Here is a 25,268-nt window from a genome sequence, read left to right on the forward strand (position 1 = left end):
TTATCCTAATGATAAACAGCAAGTTTATTAAAATAAACTACTACTCCCCACTTTTTTTTTTTCCTCTGCTCGCCCTGATGCTTATGGCTAAAACCATTTTCAGTACTTCTCTGCCTGGATACCAATTACAGCTCTAAAGATGATGTTCATGTTTTATTTCACATGCCTCTGTTTGCTACAATTAAATATATAGAAAATGAAATCACATATTTTAAATGGCTCTCCTTTAGAGGGAATGAATTAATAGGAGTCTTCTCATGTATCAATTGTCTCTTAATTCAGAGGTTTTCCAAGTACATGCTGCCCCTACCAAAAGAGAATTTCAGGAAAATGCAATGAGACTTATGTGATGATATGCTCAGTGTGTGACTGCTCTAGTGACAGGGAAGTAGGCATCTAAGAGTAAAGACTCATTCTGTCTTCTCTGGAAGCTGTGCTTAAGTTTTCTAATGTCTATGATCATAAATTATTGCTAGACAAGGTGCCACCAGATGGCTCAAGTGTATGGGAGTATTTCATAAGTTCTGTAGCAGCAAATAAAAGTAACTATCTGCTTTAAACAGCAGCTTTTGTGGAGTTCATAGTGTCATGTTTCTTGTTTTACAGATAGAGAAAATGGGATATAGAGAGTGAATGATTTAGGTGAGATCAAATAACAAATAAAAAGTTAGGCTAGGAACAGAATCCAGAATGTCTCATTCTGTTATCTGGTTTTAAACACCAGTATATGTGTTTGGTATTTGTACATTTGAACTGGAAGGTTATCTAGTTCACAGAAGACCCTCTAAAATTCAAAAATTGGGTCAGGCTTTCAGTTTTCATTTTCTTTGAAAATGTGGCTTCCAGTAGTAGACCACTACCATAGCTATGTATAACACTGGATCTGAACTTTTTTAAAAGGGCACTGTATGAAACAGAGTTAATTAATCATACTGCAGTGTTGAGTAAACAGCTTGTTGTTGAACTTCTTTCTACATACTTAATTCCAGCAAATAAAACATTTTGCATTGGACAAGGCCAGCAGGACCATTTCTTAATAGCCTGGACTGTTGAAGAGGTTTCAGGATGGACCATTACTCAATAGAAGGGCCATTATTCACTTGTTCAATTCTCTTTTCTTTCTCCTGCCACTAATTGTTTAATTTTCTGCCAAATACAGATTAACTTTTATGTGTCTGATGAGTGATAGATGGTGACTTCTGGATAAAAGCAGTTTCAGAAAAGCTTACTCACAGTGCATGGTGTCATAACTCATGAATAATTATTGGCCCCAAACCAGTAGGCTCATATAGCAGCCTGAAGACTTTCTTTTTAGTCTATTCTAGCAATAGGTTTAACAAAGATTTACCAAAAGATCGGTTTATTTCTTTGCATGTATATCTGTAATTTCTTATTTAAGTAGATAGATAAATAGAGAAAAGGTCAGAACAATCCATTTTTTAAGTAATTATAAGGGAATAGAGGGGTAGCCACAGTCTACAGGGAATCATAAAATGGTAGGGGTTGGAAGGGACCTTTAAAGATCATCTAGTCCAACCCCATGCAGAAGCAGGGTCACCTAGATCAGGTCTCCTAGGAACATGTCTTGAAGACCTCCAAGGAAGGAGACTCCACAACCCCTCTGGGCAGCCTGTGCCAGGGCTCCCTCACCTCACGGTGAAATAGTTTTTTCTTATGTTTAAGTGGAACATTTTATGTTCCAGCTTCATCCCATCACCCCTTGTCCTGTTGCTAGATATCATAGAAAAAAGGGATGTTCCAATGTCCTGACATCCACTCTTTAGATATTTATAAATGTTAATAAGATCCCCCCTCAATCTCCTCCAGACTAAACAGCCCCAGTTCCTGCAGCCTTTCCTCATAACGAAGATGCTCCAGTCCCCTGATCATCTTGGTGGCCCTGTGCTGGCCTCTCTCCAGCACTTCCCTGTCTCTCTTGAGCTGAGGAGACCAGAACTGGACATAGTATTCCAGATGAGTATCATTGCCCAAAAAAATCATAGAATGGAACAGTAGAATGATAGGGGTTGGAAGGGACCTTTAGAGATCATCTAGTCCAACCTCCATACCCTTATTAAAATACCCTTATTTAATCAACATTCTGTAACATTAAACAAGCTGGGAAATAGAATAATTAGAAATTTATCTTCTAGTATCTTACATTTTACCTCCTATAGCAGCTCTCTATAAACGTAAGGGAAGACAACTTCAAGAGGCCTTTCTGTGCAGAAATGTTATATACAATAGGATAGTTACTAAGGGAAAGCACAAGGCAGGTATGTATGTACTTTTATCAGGAAAATAATGCCTTTTATCAGGAAAATAATGTCCGTACATCTTTATACTAAAAAACACCCAAAATAAAACCATCAAGTAATAAAATAAAACCATCCAGAAGTAATTCAGAGATTAGGTAAGAGTTGTGCAGCCTTGGGCAACGCATGAGTGCAGCTTTCATTGAATTAAACACTGGAAATCCACTCCTATCTTGATTTTCACAGCAGATTCTTGGCAGAAACATTTATACAGGACAAAAATATTACATGGTTGTGTTACTTGTAAGAAGATACTGACACTTGCAACCTGTGGTTTCATTCTCATCAGTGTTCTTCTGTAGTTGATGGATAGTGCTTGTGTCTGGCAGCAGAAGGCAAGCAGGTATCTCTTCTTGCTGAGAGCCCTCACTGGTGTGATACTGAGAGGAAACTTGACCACAACTGTGTTGTGAGTCACTGCCCAGGCTGGAGTTGGAGCCTGGGGATGATTTCATTCTAAAATTCTGCATGAGACCTTTTGCTAATTCCACAGTGCAGCATTCAGTTCAGATTTGAATTATTCAAATAATATATTTTAGTGCAAATAACAGAAGAGAAAGGCAGGAGTGGCACAGAAAGAAATTACTATTTTTCATATTTACCATACATTCTTATATATTATTTTAATTAAATCCAAATAAACTTCCAAACACAAGCGTTTTGCTAAAAAATCTTTAATTTCAGAAGTGATGACATAAACATCTTTGATTCCTCCATCTCCACTCTTCCCCTGATTCCAAGTTGAAAGAGTTAGACTAATTTACTGTGAATTTGTAATTAGTTTCACTCATTCTGAAACTACAGTTCTTTTTAATTGTTTTTACAAATAAGCTTTTCAATTATTCACCACATGCTACTGCAAGGCTATGGAATGGTAAACCAGGCCACATAGCAATGCAATTTATTATGACATGCTGGATCTGCAAGACAAGAAATAACATAATAGACCATCATTTTTGCCTGAATATTTAAGAACCGTTAAAAGTAGAACCTGGTGATTGAAGCACTTCAAGTATTCAAATATTCTCCTGCAGCCACAGTGAGCTTGCCCACTGCTGAGCTTAAAAACTTAGGTCATCATGTTGAACTATATGTGGCTGCAAGGCAATAATTTCCCATAAGTATATTATATAGATGTAATAACAATCTGAAATGTTTCTTTGTGAGAAACGTAGTGGTATTCTTGACATAACACAGAAGTCTGTATCTTTATTTGATCTTAAGTTGATGCCAGTTTCTAAAAACTCTTCAGTTATACCAAAGGCACCTTGATAACCATACAACATAAACACAATATACATCTTATATACAACATACATTAAATACAGTCAACAACAAATTCCTCCCTCTCTTATCCCATCATATCTAGTGGTGTGATACATTTTCTGTGGCCTCCATTCTTCTTACTATAAAAAATGATCAATTAAAAAGACAAAGGGCTCCAGATAACAAAAGAGAGATGTACATGGTGGCATCACTCCTATCTTCCACCTTCCCACCAAAATTTGACACCCTTGTCCATATAATTTATTTAAAATAGTGCAAATCCAGATTCTCATCCTAAAATGATCAGATGACAGATACTTCTAAAATTTTTGTGAGAAACTCTCTTTTCTCTGTTGCCCACCATTGTTTCATTTTTGGAAGAAATCTCTAGGACTCCTTATTCTGTAGCATTTGTAGAACTGCTGTGGACAAGTGCAAGTTGTGCTAGTGCTGTGGAAAAGCATAGCAATATGGCCATCTGTGTTGTGGGATTACACAGACAAGGTTTATGATGATAAAGAAAGAGAGATCAATCCACACTTTGGAAACAAGGTGTGGAAATTTCTCAAAGTTATTCTAATCTGTAACACATTGGGGAACAGCTGGGGTAATTGAGAATTGGAGAAGTGAGCAACAGCTGCAATGTGAACAATCAGTCTGAATGTTCAAATACCCCTTTATTTCACAATAGAGACTGGTCTTCAGTGGATGACAATTAGTGATAGCTGAAGAACAGGTCAAGGGAGGCTCTTTTCCTCCTCTACACTGCCCTAGTGAGGCCTCATCTGGAGTCCTGTGTCCAGTTCCGGGCTCCTCAGCTCAAGAGGGACAGGGAAGTGCTGGAGAGAGTCCAGCACAAGGTCACCAAGATGATCAAGGGTATAGAACATCTTTCATATGAGGAAAGGCTGCAGGAACTGTGGCTGTTTAGTCTGGAGAAGAGGAGATTGAAGGATGATCTTATTAACATTTATAAATATCTAAAGGGTGAGTGTCAGGAGGTTGGGACATCCCTCTTTTCTATAGTAGATAGTAACAGGACACGGGGTAATGAGATGAAGCTGGAGCTGGAGGTCCCTTCCAACCCCTACCATTCTGTGATTCTATGAACTGTTTCTGATCATATCAAGCAGGACAGGTAATTCAGTTTGATTAAGAATATGGAATTCAAGACTAGTATTTCAAAAATGAACACTGCTGTTATTTAAAAACAGATGTCAAAACCCTGTATGCTTTCATGGGAAACTCTCCCAGAAGGAAATAGTTTAGCACACAACCCTAAGAGGTTTTTTAGATTTTGTTCCAATATTAAAAACTGAACCCTTCTGGACTCTGCAGCTAACACAGCAAGAGTTTCTTGCCCTCTGCCTGCAGAAAATGGAGGTAAAATAAAGAAAGCAAAAGTAAGTTCATATAGAGCCAGGGGTTGTCAAATGCTGAGTAGTTCTTTCAATGTCCAAAGGATATGCAGGTTCAAAAAAGAATGCAAAAATTTCCAAGTATTATTTTTTCCCCCCAAGAACCTACAGGGTTTATCTAGGGCTACAAATAATTGCATGAGTGAAGCTCCGCAGCTCTGCTAAGGTTGACCCATTATTGTGTTTGGAGCTGGAGAGCTGGCTCCATTTCACCTGGCTGCGAAGTTTTTTGGCACTTAATCCTAGTTGCTTTCTAGTAGTGCTGATTGCAAATCTGGTGGTATGCCAGATGACGAAAGGTGTGCAGAATAAGGAAATAAATGATAACCTTAAGGGACTCTGGCCATAAAATCTATGTTCTGTATAATATGCTATTGTTATTATTCTTAATATTTGTGACTATCACAGTGCCTGAAAATCTAGTCCTAAACCATGATCATATTCCACTAAATGTCACAGTTTCTACAATAAAAAGTAAAAGATTAACAACTTCTCTTCAGGGAGAACGTATGCTATTTTATTCCTTAGGAAGCTTTTTCCCTCTGTTAATAAAGTCTACTAATAAAGATAAATGAACATATTTGGGATGGATGGACTGCTGCTCCTTGTTACCATTGACAGGAACCCTGAGGTATCCAAGTTCATGTCAAGGCAACGACACACTAAGTTCTAAATAATTTCTCTATGCTCTTGCTACCTGAGAGATTTCAACTTCTGAAATATAGGAAGGAACTATTTGTACAAGGTCACAGGGCAAGTTCTGGCAGAACCAGAAATAGAAAGTATGGATGGCAAGTAACTTCACCTATTCTAAACAACAGACTAAAGTCTCTTCTCACTCTCCAACTTTCTCTGATAAAGGTAAATTCAAGGTACAGTGCCTTTTACTTAATTTCATTGTTTTCTTTCTCTGAATTAAACAGAAAGCTAACTTTGTTTAGATGTGAGTTATAGAAAATACTTTTGATTTCTTTTGTTCAAACGAGAAATCAAAACATTCCATTCACTGATGTAATTTTGCTTTCTTAGTTCAGAAAAACAGTTTATCAAGTTGATGAGGAAGGAATTTATAAATCTAATTGGAATTAAAAAAAAAATCACTTAACAATTAAATAGAAAGAATAGTTCCAACTTTGTGCAAAAGCTTCAAATATAATTAATTGTTCTTAGACTCTGATGATCATGTTCCTCTTTTTCCATGCTCATGAACACTGAAAGAAATGTATGTCATCAAAGTGTGATCAATGCTAGCTTGTTTTGTAAATCATTGACAGGGACAAAAGTAGAAGTAGGTTTTTTTCAGCCTCCTGCTAATACTTCAGCAAGACACTGAAGTGTAGTGCATTAACAAAGATAATACTTGACCAGGAATTTTACAAACGTCAATATACTATGTGTCTTGTATTTAATTAAATTAATATAAGTTCAATATATCACCACAGGAGTAAGAGAAAGTTTGTGAGCTGAAATGGCTTGTTCCTAACTAAGACAGTATGATATAAAATACAAATTATATAATGTATTTACACCACTTTTTACACACCATTGGTAGGGGATGATCGACTGAACGGCGATTTAAGAAATACAGTGGCTAATCAGAACTCTAATTAGCTGCAAACTGAAGTAGATTTGTGAAGGAAATCAATACAACCTCAGCAAGAGGATAATGACAGTGAAGCTTCAACTACAAATCCTCATTCATGGCAATTGAGATTTCTCATGCAGCTAGTCCCTATTCGAGTAAAAGTAACTAACATCACAGTAAAGATTTATAGTATGAGATCCACAATGAAGTTTTCATTCTGGTTTTGCCCGGAATGAAGAGTATTGGGTATCAGGTAATCATTAAAGCAAACTGAACAGGTTATACCATCACGATACCTCATTTTCCTTTATTAAATGGGAAGAATGAGATATGAAAAGAATCAAAAGATTTAAGGGGTAAGACTGGTCAAACAATTGCTACAATGACACCTAGGCAGGTGTAAATGAGAAGCAGTTACATGAAAAGATAAAGACATTTTTGTGAAGGAATCATACTCTGCTAGCAGGTACAAATGAGACTTCTGAAGACTGATGACTGTAAATTTGTCTAAGACAAAACCACCTAATTACTGAACAAAAATACTTACACAGCACAAAAATACTAGCTAATGTTAGGAGAGGCCAATGTATAACTGATGTCTACAGAACTGAACTATTAGCAGTGAAGTATATCTACAGTGAGTGAAAATATTTATTCTAGATCGTGAGGTAGGTGAGGAGAGGATCTGTAGGCATCACTTTTCACCTTAAGATCTATACATCTTGGAGCAGTGTTTATCAAAATTTCATCACAATTTTTTGGATATGATAGCTCAAAAGCAAGTTCCTTTTGAGAATGAGAGTAGAAGTTTACAATGAAGCAAAATTTAATCAATTAAAAAAAGTGTTCCTCCCTTCTAGTTCTGGAAGTTAGCATTTGATACATAACTGCCTCATTTGTTTCATTTGTATAAGACTAAGGTGCTACCTCATTAAGAATTGTAATAACTTACAAGGTGGATGTCAGGAGGAAGGGGTAACATATCTGTAGCATCCAATGACAAGACAAGGGATAATGGACATGAGCTGGAACACAACAAGTTCCACTTAAACAAAGAAAACAAAGTCTTTACTGTGAGGGTGAAGGAGCCCTGGTCCAGGCTGACCAAGGAGGGTGTGGAGTCTATTTCTCTGGAGGCTTTCAAAACCCATCTCGACATGTTCTTGTGCTGCTTTAGCATGGAATTGGGCTGGATGACCTTTAAACATCCCTTCCAACCCCTACCAATCTATGTTTCTATTAAGTTGTTCTGATAACAAAACACTCAGTGACATTCCTATGCATATATTGCTTAAATGTATGTATTTATGCATTAAGATACCTGAATTCCTTTGAGAATCTACCCTTCCTGCCTTTCATGAGACCAAGGTCTGTAAAAGTGTCAGAAGAACAAATGAAAAATCACATGCCTTGCTAAAATAAATATTATACTACATTATATTGTACTATACTAATTCATCATAAACTGCCAGAAAAGTGACAGTTTCAGATTGCAGAAACAATATCTTTGTCCTCTAATTTTGTAAAGAGAAGAACAGCTTGATAGATAACTGGAAAGTGGAAGAAAGAAATGTAATGCAACTTTTCCATTAGTTTTCTACAGGAAAAGTTCTGGCAAAAATAATGATGTCTGATACTGTAACCTAAAGTTGTCAGCTTGAATAGTTTTGGAAATAATTGCAATTTCTGACAGGATAATATTTGGTAGAAATCTTAGCATGCCATCAGAATAATTGTCACTGTGAAGTCAAGAGTGTGATTACATTATGATTTTTGTGTTATACAGGACCATGTAAAAAAAGATACACTCCTGTTACTTAGACATACATTGTGTGAGAGTTCCTCCTTTCTTTCACAGATGATTTGCAAGTGGGACAAAATATATTTTTTACTAGTATGCTGAGAGGGATCAGTGAAGTAAATTTACTTACTAGACTCATTAAATGCACAATTTAGTGCTAAGGTCAGCCCTACAGAAACATACTAAAAGATCTCCCTTAGTTAGGTTCTGGTTTTCCAGAATGGTTGAAAGTGATCATTAGAATTTCTCTTGCTATGCTGTCATTCATTGGCCAATCAAACTGCTTACATTGATGAAAATGTGTAGGATTCCATGGTATTATGGATTTTCTTCTGTGCAGCTTTATAGAAGAATCACAGTCTTTGATCTGCTAATATCCCTTTTAATTTCTTGCACTTTCTTAAGGGGAGGGGGTGAATGCTTGCCCAAATTAAAGTCACATTTGAAAAAAGGTACTTTGACTACAAGAATACTATGGGTTTCTCATATGGATCTGAATGTACTTGTGTGAATTCTTCACCCACAAAGAGACCTAAAACCCTTAGAAGTAAACACCAGTCTCTAAACTACCAGTTTCCAAACATTTAATTTCATCACTGAGTGATTTCTGTGTGCTCTCAGACTCAACCTGTACAAATGAGTAATAGCTGCTTGATAAAGGTGTTTGACATCAGAGGTCTGGATTTTGGTCGTTTCTTAGTAATATAATCCATTCAGCTTTGGACACCTGTACTCTCTCTAGAACAGTCAAAGGATAAAACAAAAGAAAAGAGAAATATCTGATAAAGTTGAGTATTAATTTCCAGTCAATATCTTAAAGAGAAAATTGAAGTTTGGGTTAGTTGAAATCTTATGAACTACTGGCAAACAGTTTAGTTATTGCCTTTCAGAATTTGAATTCTGACTTCTTCACCCAACAGTGTCATTTCCTTCTCTTCACACATTTTTGTCTCAGATTTAATCTGAGTACAAATTATTAATTTTTTGTTGAAATGAACAAGTCAAATTATTTTTTTCAAATTGCCTAAGAAAATGTTTATTTCAAGTCTAATATTCTGCTTCAATAAGTTAATCTAAAATTTAAAATCCCCAGAACTCTGATTAGTCAATTAAATTAACATTAGAAAAATCTGTTACTAGTACAGTTCCAGCTGCTATTCAGTAATAAGTGCATTTTGAAATTATTGTTACCCAAAAACCCCAGTTTGCAAGTGAAACTTTGTGTTTTTTAAAGAAAAAGGGAAAAATCTGAAAGATCAAGACACTTTTTTCTTAATTTAGACACATTAAACTATATAAAGATTAAATAACTTGACACAAACTTTGAAAAGGAAGGGATTGTAGCTTTAAGTACCAAAAAAAGTCTGTCTTAGATTTTCACTGTAATAAGTGCATTTTAAAATGTCAAATTAAAGAAAGTATGTGTGCATAATACAAGTTCATTAAATTATGTGCTTGCCCAAGTGTGGTTCAAATGCTGGTAAAATTCATACTCAAGTGTTAAATTAGATTGTATTAATTCAAGGATTTCTGTAAATCTCTATTAATCCCACAGCTTCAGGGGATGGGTAGATTTCATGATTCAGACTATGTACACAAAATGTTCGGCTCGGTGTAGTGACTTATTTGTATCTGTTGTATGCTCATCTACTTCAGCAACATTCCTGCTGATTTTGACCACTTTATCCAAAGGGAGGGTCAAAACAAAGGGCTATAATTTCAAGACCCTTTGCTCTGCAGAGATGTTGGAGTATGTATTTATATTCTTTGCTTTTCAGTTTTACCATGAGATGGTACAATCTCAATTGAGATCTATAGGTGATAACCATGTTCTCAAACCTGGAAAGCTTTGTTTGTAACATTGATCACAGAAAGACTTGTCCAACTTCAGCTCCTGTGCTGTCTCCTTCTAACCAACATAAGTTGGATGGATATAGACTGAAATCCCTCCAGGAGGAGATCAGAGTGCTATCCTTAGTGTGAGAGAGCAGACATAACCCCTTCCTGACCATAAAAATCTCTACTTGGAGCTATTTTTGTTGAAAGCAATTCAAATTTACCTTCAGTATCCAACCAATGGCACAGCAACAAAGATTCATGAATACATGGGTAGATAATATGGTGGAGAGGAGGCAGAGGAAAACTAAAAGAATGCCTAAACTAACTATGATAAGATCAAACCCAAAAGTTCTCTGTTTCCCTTTTTGTCTAACACATTTTGTTTTACTCCCATAGTCAGCAACATGTTCTCCTGCCCATTCTCTTTGCTCAGGTTGCTTTAACAGGAAACAGGCAGAAACAGGTTTTTCTTGGCAAAGTGTGCTAGTTTTTATGCTCAATCCTTTTCTTAAATCTCTCTGGGGTTCCATTTAGATTAAAATCCTCCTTCCATTCACAAAACATTATTGATCCTTAATCTATTTAGGAGGCAGTCTCAGCACTCCTTCTTCCAGGTATTGACTGCTCTTACTGCTTTGGAAATGATAATAGCCCTTCAGAAATACAAGTGCCATCTCTTGCACTTGACTAAACATTAGAAAAATATTAACAGTTCTCCCCTACTTGGACAGAAAATGAGTAAATCTCTTTGTGAAGCTTTTTCTATACATTTAACCTTATATTTCATATTAACAGGTAAATTCCTAATCATACATCAATAGAAATGATGCTTGTAGCTCATGAGGGAGTGTTGGTTGAGACAGAAGTGAAAGCAAAAAGATAAAAGTAGGCCTCAGTAAAGCTGACTGAACAGTTTGCTTAAGGGAAGAACAAACCAGATCTCTCAATTCTTTACACTGGAACCTGTCAAAATTCCATGTAAAATTGCAACATTAACATTAGCTCTCTGAGGTTTCTACTTATCAGATTCTAACTACTGAAGTCGCAAGGCACAAGATACTATTATCCTAAAAAAAAAGAGTTCATGAGTTACCTGTAACACCTGCAGGCTTTGCACTTCTCGTCAGAGATCATAATCACATCCTACCTTGGTTATGAAAGACTATCTCTCATGTATCATCTGTTAGAATATTAATCACTTGTTTAGTAGAACTTCTAAACCCAGTGGTATTCCTTAAAACAATCTGAAAGAATATGCTTAGAAAACTTCTGTTCCATCACAGTTGACAGAAATTGACTGTCTAGCTTTAATTACCCTGACAACAATTAAGGGAGAGAAAACGTGTGTTCATCAACCATTGGGAAGAGGAAAATTGGCACTTGAAAACTTACTGGTCTGCAGAATGGTCCGTCCATGTTCTTACACATCACTTGTTCAAGATCAGTGTCTGAGATCTCATAATGAGTGGTAATGAACTAAGCCTCTCACTATGTCAGTGATATAGAAAAGAATCCAGGTTTCCCCGCTTTACAGGTGAAGAAAAAATTTAGGCAAACCAGGAGCACCTCCATACCATGGCACAGAGCAAGGATTTGTGTTTCCTTAAGCAGAAACACAATGTCTTGGCCACCTCTTCTCTTCTGGCATTTGTATTTATAAACATGGCTAGGAGAACAGACACCCTGATCCATCCAAAATCCATCATGGAAATTTCCTCAGTGTTTTTGCTTTGCCTTAAATGAAAAGCAACTACTCTCTGTGACAAACTCTGCTGGGTAATTATATTTGCTACCAAAAAAATGTTTGTCCTCACCTATTGTTCCATGTGTTTATTAAAATAAATCAAGGCTAAGGCAGAATTAATCTCCTGGCAAGGGATTTCATTTCCAGCCTAGACTATCACTAAATAAGAATGTGGACTTCAATGTATAAAAGTAATATGGATGGACTCTCTCACACTAAAGCTCATTATTAAGTTAATAGGTATCATGCCCCATTACTTTTAATAGATTGATTAATAGCAATTATTGCAGCCTTTTCATAATAATTTTGGAAAGTAATAAATGTGCTAATATTTGGCTTGCAGAAGTAAAGCATTCATTTCTAGTTGTTACTGTTTCATGATCAGGTACTTGGCAGAATCAACTGTCCTCCTTTAACCCACACATCTTCTACCTGGAACCTAGTGTTTAGCTAGATTAGACTGCCACTTTCCTGAATCAGCCCTCTTGTGACAGTCCCTACATGAAAGCAAAAAGGGAGCCTGCATAGTTAAGTGTTGTAAAATTGGAAGGCTGAAGCCTCCAAACTTCTCTGCTACTATGTCCAAGCATCTTCCCCCGAAAACATGACCCAAACTGGTCTCTAAGAAGAAGAAGCTGAATTACTTGTTAAAGCTATGGTACCACCTTTTCCTCTATGTACACCTGCACAAATATCCAACAGAAAGAACACTGGACAGAAATAAAACTTGATCCTTTTTCTTTTCCATCTCTTTGTGTAGTAGAGATATAGGCCAATATCTAAAATGTCTTTTATTACTGATTTCAGATCAGCCATGTTTGATTCACTTGCCTCATTAAAAAAAGTTCTAAGTGCTGACTCACACACCTCAATGTCTAAGATAGGTCTCCTATTTTGAGATTGATAAGTCAAATACAAAAGCATTAGACACAGATTCCACACATTTGAGAAAGAAATGTACAAGAAGAAGTCTACCTATCCTGCAGCTTCTGGTCAATCTAACTTATCTTCCCAATTAACAATCAGTATTACATACAGAGAAAAAAAAACAACAACAAAGAAACCAAATCCTTAAAGCTGGATATTTTGCTGGCAAGTAAGAAAAGGCATCTGATCCAAGAAGCTTTAATTCATGTTCAGCACCAATTTGAGGCAGAGTAGTAACAGGATTTAAACCCACATAAAATAGGTGAGAAAGAGTATTGACAGTGTTTTTCAGCCGTGGCATTAGAGCCTTTTGAACAACACTGAGGTTTTCACTGTTGTGATTTAACAGCTGTTGGGTTTATGTTTTTCAAGGAAATAAAGGTGCTGAGCTTATGGTTAGTCTGGAGAAGGAGAACATGTTTCCCCACTCCAAACCCCAGCATCAAGCTGTCTGGGCTGGTAGAAGTGCTGACAGTAAAGCTGTGACTAGCGTATCTCCCAGGATCATAAAATATCCTTTCACTTTCACTAAATCAAAGGTACTCTGGGAGCAAAGATGATAGAACAGTAGTCAGCAAAAACAAAATGATCCAGACATGATTTATAGAAATCTTTTTCTTTAGCAAGGAAAAAGTCATAACCTTGAAAGAATGGAGTGAGGGCAAGTAAAAGGAGCAACCTGCAAGCTTCTACTGTGCTCAGATCCAGGCAGGAACCTGTGAACATCCCCAACCATGGCACCACAAAGGGTATTATCTGAAGGTATGATAGGCCAGGGCCTACAGAATGATGTGAAAATCTCACTATAGACTAATTAGTCACAGCTTGAGTCTCAATACACATCAGTATAAAATATGATGAGCAACAAGTGAGGGAAGCGCAGAGCTGTGCAAATTCAAGAGGTGATTACGCACAGGAGGAGAAATGGAAAAGGAGAAGCTGCAGGGGCTTAGGCAAAATGATAACATTGCAAACGGCAGTCTTCCCATAGCCTCTGCCCTCAGATTCCTGACTTGTAACATTAAAAAGTATTTCAATAACAAGGTGAGGACCCAATATATTTGAGAAAATGTAAGAGTATAATGACATAAATGATTTTAAGGTGAAATTGTTAGAAATTATCTGTTCTGTAGAAGTGCAGCTTTAAGACACTGACAAGGTAGAAAACTCAAAATAGGACTTGTTCACTGTAACTTTAAGCTACTATTTTGCCCTTGAACATAAAATTTAATCCCTGATTTTAAAGCTTAAATCTAAACAGGCTTTCAGATTGGAATTAGATACTTGTGTAACTTTGGAGAAATAGACCTTTGTTTTTTAACTGTCAATTGCAGAATTGTGATGCCCTCTGTCACATAAATTCTAAGGATAACTACAATAAGGATTATATATATAATCACGTAGTGCAACAGTGGATTTCAGGTAAGAACAGTGCAAAATGTATTTGACAAAGTCTCCGTTGTATTTCCAGCAGAAGTAGACATTATTCTTCAGACTCCGGGTAAGATACTGAATTTTGAAAATGAAAACACAATATGCAGTACCACGCTGAGCAAAGAGCCCATCTGGACTGCAGCCTGCAGGTGTGAGTTAAGAAGACCTTGCAGTACAGTTGATGATAAAATGCTTGTTGTTACCTCCCTGGAAGTTGTAGAAAATCAATATACCCATCAGTACCAGGCCCACTGGTTTTAACAGGCTCAGCCTTGCTGCGGGTTTTGATTTCTTACATTCAGTATGCAGCCTGAGTAGGGAGGGAAGCAGTGTGTATGTGTCTGTGCTTGTGTATGTCTATATGTGAGTGACAGAGATGTGCAGTGGGCTGGAAACAAACTATAATGTTAGATAGGTGACAAAAAGGCATCTACAAAAGCAGGGTGGTGCCAGAAGCTGGAGTTATTATAGTACCTGATACATAATGTATAAGAATAATATTAAAAATATTCAGACCTAATTTATTTTTAGGGAGAATTGGAGTAAAGATAATGAAGTTCAGACAAAAAGTAGAGGCAACAAACCTGGAGGAAAAAGTGAAGGAATGTCATACCTGATGATTTTTAAAAGTGCCCAGTAGTATAAAGAAGTAGTAAACAATGAAAAAATTTCAGACTATCAAATACTGACTGAAAAACTCTATTAAAAATAATCCTGTAAATAGTAAGTTATTACAATAAAAACTCTCATTGGGGGCATGGAATGGGAGGAGGGGCAGAGGAATATGAGTCATTACAAGACTTTGAACAAATCTCTTGAATTTATCATCAGTACCCTCAAAGGACACCGATCATCAAAAGACATTAACCCTCAAAAGCCTCTGACAAGAAGCCAAATAACAAACTGAACCATCACGGTATCCCTAAACAAGATAATTTCAGATCCTTTTAGGAAAAAAAAAGCAAAAAGCTAAACATCCACTTAAACGTGTACAGACACACAGCCATGCTCCCATGCTTGAGCAGTACATACAAGGCTGTGTACACTAGGGAATGGAAATAATCTCTGGGAATTACTGGGCTGAACATTTCTGGCATTAGGATAATTATTTTGAAGCAAAACTACATGCATAGGCACACTAAAGGCAAGAAAGGGATCTTTGCATAGAGAATATATGGAACTGGAACTAAACCAGTTTGAGACTGTTGTTTTTTATATAGCCAGACTAATTAGACTTGTTTTGAATGTTTGAATAAAGAAATAGCTAGGAAAAGACAAGTCAGCATCTTTAATTAGCATTCTACATTAGAGCAGCAAAGACATCTGCAGTAGATTGATGCTGGTCATTTTGAAAGATGAGAAGAGGATATAAAACTGATTGCTCTGTACCTCCAGTTTTACCTATCACAATCTCATTATTCTCTACAGGATTGCACTGTCAAAGAAATAGAGCTAAACACTGAATTAAGCTCAAAGATATTGACAAAATCAGTTGAAATGATACACAGTATTGAAGCTTCTTCCTCTTCAGTTTCTGTCATAAACATCAACAAATGTTTGAGGCTTTTTAGAAGCTTGCTTTCTTTAATGATTGTGTTACAACTTCTGTGTTCACAGGCCTGGTAGTATCAATGTCTGATGCCAGTTTGAAATCAAAGCACCACTGATCTTCATTGGTTCTGTTCTAGTATCGATACCTGCTGTGCAAGGTAAATCAACTTCACTGAAATCAATCAGAACAAAATAAGTCCCTCAAACCTAGACAATTTTGAATAAAAGTCTGGCTTATGCTGTTCTAGTATAAGCAAAAAGATAATTACTTGTCTTAGTTTAAATTTGAAGTGCTTAAGCTGCTTCAAATTCATGCCTGCATGAGAGCAGCATTGCTTTATGAGATGTTCTGTGCAAATGCACAGGGTTGAAGAAGAGCCATATTCATAAGTTTGGATGTGGTTTCACTGGACAAGCTTCAAGATAAGACTGAATGGAAACAATTACAAGTGAATCTTTCAGGTTATAACTGTAAAACGCCTTGGGAGGTTCTTGTCTTTTCAGGAAATCTTAGTAACAATCTTCCCATTGGGATAACCATTTAGGTACCCTAAAAAGGAAATCTTTAAAAGCATAAATAATTCCATTTCACTCCCACAGGTTTGCAAACTATTCTGAATAGCTGTCATATTTCTTTGAATCTCCTAGCCTTAATAGACAAATATAGGAAGACAGAAAAAAGATTTCCTTCTAACTGTAATAAAGATCCAGTTGGTAGCTCATCATCCAGCAGTAACTATTCCATTCTACATCTCTCAGCAAGAAACATGGGACACAACAGGACTTCACCAAGTTTGTTATAAAGGTAGAATAATTGGAATAAGTCTACCAGAACACCTGAAGGGACTGATGGAGTATAAATACCATTTCCATTAGGAATGAGATAAGAGGCAGAATTCCTCTGCCAGCCAAAAAGCTCTCACATCTGCCTAGGATTTAGTTATGCTTGATATCTCCTGTTTGATTTTTCTGGCTGTCAGTGTTATTTCTCCTTGCACTACATAAAGATCTCTCCTCTCCTCTCCTCTCCTCTCCTCTCCTCTCCTCTCCTCTCCTCTCCTCTCCTCTCCTCTCCTCTCCTCTCCTCTCCTCTCCTCTCCTCTCCTCTCCTCTATGTGGAAAGAAAAGCACAATTTACTCCATTTCACTTGTTATTAAGGTTCATATAGACTGCTGTAACAGGCTGCCAAATTGCTATCCCTTCATCAGCACCGTTTTGTCTAAAGTTTAACACAGGAAAATAATTGAGTGGGTCTTCTCTTTACCTGTAAAACATTTTCAAGCCAGTCCACCCTCCCTATCTCTTCCACATAAATACTTCAATAAAAATATCAGAGTAGAAGAAGGGAGAAGTAATTTTGAGAATTTCCTTTTGAGAAATTTTCAATGCAAAGAATGCAAAGATTCAGTACACAAAAGCTGTTTAAAATGTTGTCAGAATAGTTAAATACAAACCTCAGTGTCCTGAGATTTCACTGATGGCTGAAAATTTCTCCTACCAAACCAAACCGAAAAGGAGAGCTGCTGCAGTCTTTGGTTAAAAAAACAGTGAATGAACACTAAGATGACTGTTTGAGATGATAATTTACATCTTCTCTAGGTCTCCACACTCCAGGACACTCTCCTATCCTGCAGGGGGGGAAAAAAAAAGTAAGTTCTATATTCCTAAATATATCCTAAATGTATTATATCCTAATGTAATATAAATTAAATGTAATATATCCTAAATGTATTCCTAAATGTATCACTAGATCCTAAATATATCAGTAAATATATCAAATATATCAGTAATTTTGGTAAATTGTGCCTGTTTTCCCAGGCGTCTCAATTCTGGCCAACTTTATTTATATCCCAGCAATCTATCTGCTATATAAATGACTTGACAAGATATAGGTCATTGGATATAGGTCTGGAAGCCATGAGAAACAATTTTTTTTATGACATCTCCCCATTAAGAACTTAATTTGTGATCTGTCTGTTATGAAGTCATTAATCTACCTAATGTTCTTTGTTCACTCTATGTATGGAAAGATTCTTTTATTCAAATGTCAGACAGTTATACATCATATGCTTTATAAAAACCAAAAGTTCACTACCACAAACAGAACTTTTCTGCTAGATGTAAAATTCTGTGGAATACAATGTGCTCTTGTTTTACAAAACTTTCTCTGAAGCTACACTGACTTAAATCTCATGGATTTTTTTCTTCTAGCCCTTTACTGCTGGAGTCTGCTTCCATACTTTACTATATATGCTACTTTGTCTACAATAAATCAACTGATTGTTGCAACATATTTCCCCACTTAATTACTTTTATCTCTTTTCAATATTGAACTTATCAATCTTCCAGTTTGGAACCCAAACTGGGTTACTAAGAAATATTCATAATTCAGAGGGTCCCTTGGTTAACTGACAGAATCTTAAGGTTTGGAATGGACCTTGAAAGCTCATCCAGTCCAATTCCTCTGCCAGAGCAGGACCACCTGGAGTAGGTCACACGGGAACTCATCCAGGTTTGTTTGAATGTGTCCATTGAAGGAGACTCAGCAACCCATCTGGGCAGCCCATTCCAGTGCTTCCTCACCTTCACAATGCAGAAATTCTTCCTTGTATTTCTTTGGAACTGCTTGTGTCCCAGTTTATACCCATTGCCCCTTATCCTATTATTGGTCATTTGCTAATTGCATAAATTGCAAAAAGAGTAACACTGTGCTGATTTATTAGGATTTTCAAGTTTTCTGTTCCATCTACAAGACCAGAGGAACCTTGATCATCTTTTGCAGGAGGGATAAACAGCTTGTAGCTGACACATAGCAAAAGAACAGCACTTTATTTTTCTCCCTCACCTTCTGCATCAGAAGTTGTCTCCCCTTTACTTTCTAAACAAACAAAAGCAATCCTTCCCTTCCTGTGCCCCTAGACTTGGGGAAAGGTAGATCTGTCTTTAAGATGTCCTGCTTCATATTTATTTTTAATGCCTGTTGTAGTTCATTGCTTCCTTTGATTTCATTTGTAGGCTTTCCACATTTTCTTATTGACCTCTAATTCTTTGCACAAAACAAGCCTGAGCAGGCAATAATCATGGGTTAGTTGTAAAGATGCTGTATTTTTAAAGTGATTAACTTTTTACAGAGAATATAAAATTTATCCCTTGCTACAGGACTTTGCTGTTTTTCTGATGTTTTGAGAATTAAGTGGGTTTTGCTGTAATGTCTAATTAATATTCCTCAGCTAAATTTGCTCAGCATAACACAATTTTTGATGTAGTTTAGGTCAGTCTTTAGAGAGATTAGGTAGTCTATAATAAATTCCTGCCCAGCAATTTCATTACATAGAACTTTAATGAATTAGTATTTAGAGTCCTGTAATTCTCAGTCATCTCCAATTATGAGCATCTGATATTGACCCCAGCATTTCTTTTTGCATTCTGATTCTTGAGAATCATCAACTCATTTGATGATCAAACCATCACATTTCCTTTCTGAGTATGGTGTTGATGACAGTGCACACATCCTTGCTCTTAATAAACAATTTGGAGGTTGATTTTCTCAGATATAAAGGATTTCCAGCTCAGATTTCATGCCCAAGTATTCAGATATGACTGGTTCATTTTTAATCTTGTTCATTTATGGCTATGAAAAGATTTAGATGAAGGACACCATATTCATACAACCTACTCTCCCTGTACTTATACTTGACCCAATATTTGTTGGTCAAAAGTACCAGTCTGATGCCATTTAAACACTTAATTTCAGTATCATCTCTCTCCTCCCTCTATTCCAGGATAGCAGGTTTTCTGTGAAATTTATGGATAGCCTGGATATTTTTAACTTTCATCTTTCCACACAGAGCACTGAAGCTTTCCAGACTGTGAGGAACAGTGCCAAATGCTTTGTCATTGAGTCCAATAAAGATGGTAACCTCAGGTTTCAGTCTTCTAGTCTTGCTGATACCTCAGTCATGGTGTTTGCATCCATTCCCCACAAATTGACCAGATATCTTCTCAACTTTGCACCAAAACCTGTCCACTTCTTTTAGCATTCTCTTCTTTGTGACAATTGCTAATTATGGATGCCCTGTTAGTCGTATCTGCACTTTACTCTGTTTTGAATGGGACTATTTGCCTACATGAACCATTAAAGCCCTGTCTGCCAAGAGCACTCTCTGCACATCCTTCGTTAACACAACTGTGCCTTTGGAGAGGGAAGCAGGCTGTGACTCACTTCAGCATCTGCTGACACCATAAGGATATCTGAATGGGTGAGTAGGTGGGTGGATGGACAGAACTTTCTGAATTCACCTGTCAAACACACAGAAGAGTCTTTCAGTTCCAGTGACAACTTCTGAGCATGCTATCTCCCAGCTTTCATCTGTCGGCAGCTGAGTTGAGGACCTGACTCATTAATATGTTATATTCACTCTGCAATTTAGACACAGAAGAAGGACAAGATTGTGGGGCTTCTGCCATTCATAATTGTTTTGCTTCTAAGATCTTTTAACAGGAAGTTAAAAGAAAATACATTCCTTGTTCTCAGACTGTCTTCTCTACCCTTAACAGTCAAATGCAAGATGAAGTATGGCACTTACTGCAAGCACAAGGGTAGCACTTCAGCTCTAATCAACACAGAGCATCAAAATTCAGAGAATTACTGACAGTCAAACAAAAAACACTTCCAGGTCATAAAATTTAATAGACTGCAAGAAGGATTGGATGCCGGTGAAACTATAAAAAGTATGTAGAGCTCTAGTATTTAATGTTAATAAGTTCAGAAAGATTATTAAGCACCATCTTTCAGTTTAATACAGACTTTGAATATTACAGATTAGCAAAAAACACAATGTAAAGAATAGATTATTACATTTCTGCCTGATGTGAAAATCTTGTATCTCTTTCTGGGATATCTAGTACTATGCACTGTAGGACACTGGATTTTGTACTGGACATTGTGGCTTGAGTCTATATTCTCTTGCTAGCTGCTTAAGAAACAGCAGGCATTAAAAGAGAATTTCTCAGTAGTAAGAAAGGGAAATCTTTTAAAAGGACATTTTGTTTATAATCTCTGCCTAAAAGATGCTGCCTTTTGAAGGATCAGAAGTCAAACCAAGAAAGACTGATGTCAAATTACAGGTCTTTTTTTTTTCAGAACAGTACAGGACACATGTAGAAATGGAAGGCAACAGAGAAAGTTTAGAGACATGAAGAGGAAATTTCTCAATGATTAGTATTTTTAACTTGTATGGACAGTCTTCTCAAATATTTACAACTATTGTTTAGAAAACTGAGATTATTCTTTCACATATATTCCCAGGACTTCAACAGTAAGTGGTGTGCAAGATTCAGCTCAGACCTTCACACTCTTGAAAATTTCAGTTAACCTGAAATGGTTATCCCTGTAAGTGGAAAAATTATTAACTGATTGTTATAGACTTGAAGACTGAGGAGTTATTTTCCACAAAACTGCATATGAAGTTTATTCCACCTTGTTTTCTTGGAGACCTTAATTTATTTAACCATGTCACCATTTTTCTTGCTTCTTCACCTGAATCTTATGAGAATGGAATAATCACTTCTATTTGAACAGGTACAATCTGTGAAGAAATTTTCTAATAGAAAGTGGTAACCTAAAAGACAAACAATGATCATATTTTCCACACTTTAACTCTTGCTGCTGTCCTGGGATTTGTTCTTTCCTCCTAAAATTTGGCGGTAAGCACATGATTGACATCAATAGTGGTAATATATATACCCTCCATCTATGTTCACAGATCCAGTGTTTCTAACTTAGCTAGATTGTATAAATAGAATGGTAAAAGTCATGGATATAAACAGGCTCCTTATAATCCAATTAGATTTTAAACAAGTTTTTATAAGTGAGCTTGAAAAATCTTCTTGTAACGGACAAAAATGAATATTAATTTTAACTCAAACATCAGTAATTGTTTTCAATTATGTCAACAAATCTGTCTTTTACATTATTTGCATCTGGTGAAGCGTTATATTTTTAATATAAATTAGCTACTTGGTCAGAGCTGGATTTCATTTCCCTTGAGTACAGGCTGTAAGAAATCAGTCATGGGCTCTGCTGAAAGTTTTTTTTCCATTATTTGCAGATTTTTTTTTCTTTTTAAGAAACCCACAACATCTATAGGAAGGGAACGGAAAGTGTTGGATGCAAAATGTTTTGAAACCTCTGCATCTTGAGAATCAAGAGAAATATCTTTTACAGCTGATAGTCTGGGCACATAATTCAAACTATCCCTCATTACAGTCCTAAATTTATCTCCCATCCCACACAGATTTCTACTCTATCACACGTTTTCTCAAAATTATTCACATCAGAAATGTAGGCTCATGAAATGCAGGGTAGCAAAAGTGTTATTTATGCTAAAGAAACCAATCCCACTTCTTATTTAAGCTTTCTGACTGTGGGTTTACTGTGTCCTCCCTCTTGGGGCTAAGTCCCATATGGTATCTCACATTTGCACCCAAGCAGATTGAGAATATGGTGTCTTTGCCTCTGAGAGCTTGAATTAGTATATATACTAGGAATCAGTCATAAAGTACTATAAAGAGCTAGAGGCTTTATTGACTTTAAGCATCTGGATGCATTTTTGCCATGTGAATTATTTAAGGTCTTTTGAGAGCTTCCCTGGGGCCATTTGAAAAAAAAAAACCTCACAATTGCCTTCAAATATGCTGTGGCCAGAACTCTCTTTAAAAAATCTGTTTTCTCTAAGCACCATGAATTCTGGCAGCATCTACCCACCTCTGTGAGGAAAGTGGAGCCTAATAGTAAAAATTTTCAGACCACTGTGCAGTTGGAACTACAGTTAGTACTCTAAATGACTAGCATAATGAATAAAAACTTCTGCTAGTACTTACATTTAATCTATACACAAGATAATCTTCATAGGGAATATTACAAGCCAGGCTATATGAGAACTGCACGTACATGGCATTATGCAATCACACAAGTTCAAAAATATTTGGTTTTAGTTGATTCACATTAAATTTCTTTAACAAAGTCACCAGCTTTCCAAAATAATTTCATAATAATAATGTTTTCATTTCACATTCTTTTTTGAGAATAATTTCTCCATGAAAATCAACCCAAATTATATGGGGCACAGGAATTCATTATGAAAGAGTTCTGATAACAGAGGCTGATGATTACCCCAAACAATGCTTCTGGGGAACTTTGTTCCCAAAAGCTTACAGATTGTGAACCAGAGTTTAGTTTTAATATTATGTGTAGGAAATACTGCAATAAAAAAGCTAAATCACCACCAATATGCAAAAGTATAATGTCTCTAATTCTTTTTACCATCAGACACCAGTGAAAGTGCTTTTTTTTTTTTTTCCTGTTCCTATAAACTGAAGTAACACTTTTTATTTATAGCTAATGAGGAAATCGTGCTGTAGCACATCAGCCAAATGAGGACACAGTGAAGAGGGATCACTACCCTGGTTTATTATCACCATCATTCTTTCATTTCTCCTCTTTATCAAGCGTCATGGTATCAGCCCCATTGAGGCCCAAATAGAACTTCTCCACTTGTCCATATATGCCTCTTAGTTGACCTGCTTCTGCAGCAGGATTGGACTAGATTATCTCTAAAGGTCCCTTCCAAGCCCTCCCATTCTGTGATTTTATGATTCCATTCTATGAAGATACGATTTCATCAGCTATGCCTGCCCTCTATTTTTCCATTTTCCTCCCTGCTTTTTGAATTTCTGTCTCAGGCAGTGTTTGTCTAACAAGTTCATCCAAATCCCACCAGGGAAAACTTGCCCTGACTTCTATTTGTTATGCACCACTTGCAGGAACAGTATCAATAAATAATTATTGATAACAAGAACACCATCATTGCCTCTACCCTTTGCTTGAGTTGACAAATGTGACACAAGCTGCTAACAACACAAGAAACCACTTTATTCACCAAACAATCCTGACATTAACTTCTCTAGCAATAAATAATTATCTCAATTATTTGTAAAACTGTCAAGAAGCATCCTGCATTTTTTTTGCAGATCTCACGTGATGAAATTAACATTTGCAGTACATTACAATATTTAAATTGAAGCGTCTTGGATGCTTATTAGATACTACTCTTATCCTGGAGAAAGTTACTTACCTGACGCAATTGGAGATTTCATTCTTTGAAGTTTATACCTGATGGCACTAGATGAGGATCTAACCTACAATTTTAGTAGGGCTTGAACCCAACATAATGAGAAATCTATTGTGTCAGGATCAATAGAGTTCTTCCCTGAAAAGAATTGGTACAGAAAATTACACCACTTCAAATAACTGTAGTATAATAATTTAATTACATAAAGAAGGTAGATTTCTGACATTCCTGGATTTCATGTCATTCTATTTTAAGATTGAAGTTAAATTGCCAAGGTATAATCAGAAATACCAAGGGAAGTCCTTATTTCTTCCTAAATTGAGACAATCTGATATTCCTCTCTCTCGGTTTTCTACTATACATTTGCAGTAATTTACTTACACTTCTCTTGAATTCAGGTCAATTCAGGAAAGTAGATAAGCCTGATTTCTACTTAGAAGTTAGAATTTTTGCCTCAGTCAAAGACAAAATGACCCCTTTATACTGCAGGCATATATTTGCTTAAAAAAAAATCACTTGGGGATTGTCATAGTATTGCTAATAATGTACTGATTCTCAAAACAGACTTTTCAATATTCTGAAAATAACAGAACCACAACATCACAGAACAGTAGGGGTTGGAAGGGACCTTTAGAGATCATCTAGTCCAATCCCCCTGCTAAACCAGGTCCATCTAGATCAGGTCACATAAGAATGTATGCAGACAAGCTTAAAAACTTCCAGAAAAGGAGACTCTATACTCTCCCTGGGCAGCCTGTTCCAATGCTCCCTCAGCTTTACATTAAGGAAGCTTTTCCTTCAGTTTAAGTGGAACTTTTTGTGTTCCAGCTTTTGTCCATTACCTCTTGTCCTGTCACTGGACACTACAGAAAAAGGTGTTGCCCCATCCACTTGACATACACCTTTCAAATACTTGTAAGTATTAATGAGGACCCCCCTCAATCTCTTCTAGACTAAACAGCCCCAGTTCCCGCAACCTTTTCTCATAAGGAAGATGTTCCAATCCCCTGATCATCTTGGTGGCCCTGTGATGGACTCTCTCCAGTTCTCTGTCCTTCTTGAGCTGAGGAGCCCAGAACTGGACACAGTACTCCAGATGAGGTCTCACCAGGGCAGAGTAGAGAGGGATAAGAACCTCCCTTGACTTGCTGCCCTCACTCTTCTTGATGTATCCCAGGATGCCATTGGCCTTCTTGCCCATGAGGGCACGTTGCTGGCTCATATTTAGTTTATTATCAACCAGCACTCCTTAGTC

This window comes from Colius striatus, chromosome 3 (genome assembly GCF_028858725.1).
Source record: "Colius striatus isolate bColStr4 chromosome 3, bColStr4.1.hap1, whole genome shotgun sequence".
In the NCBI taxonomy this organism is placed as follows: domain Eukaryota; kingdom Metazoa; phylum Chordata; class Aves; order Coliiformes; family Coliidae; genus Colius; species Colius striatus.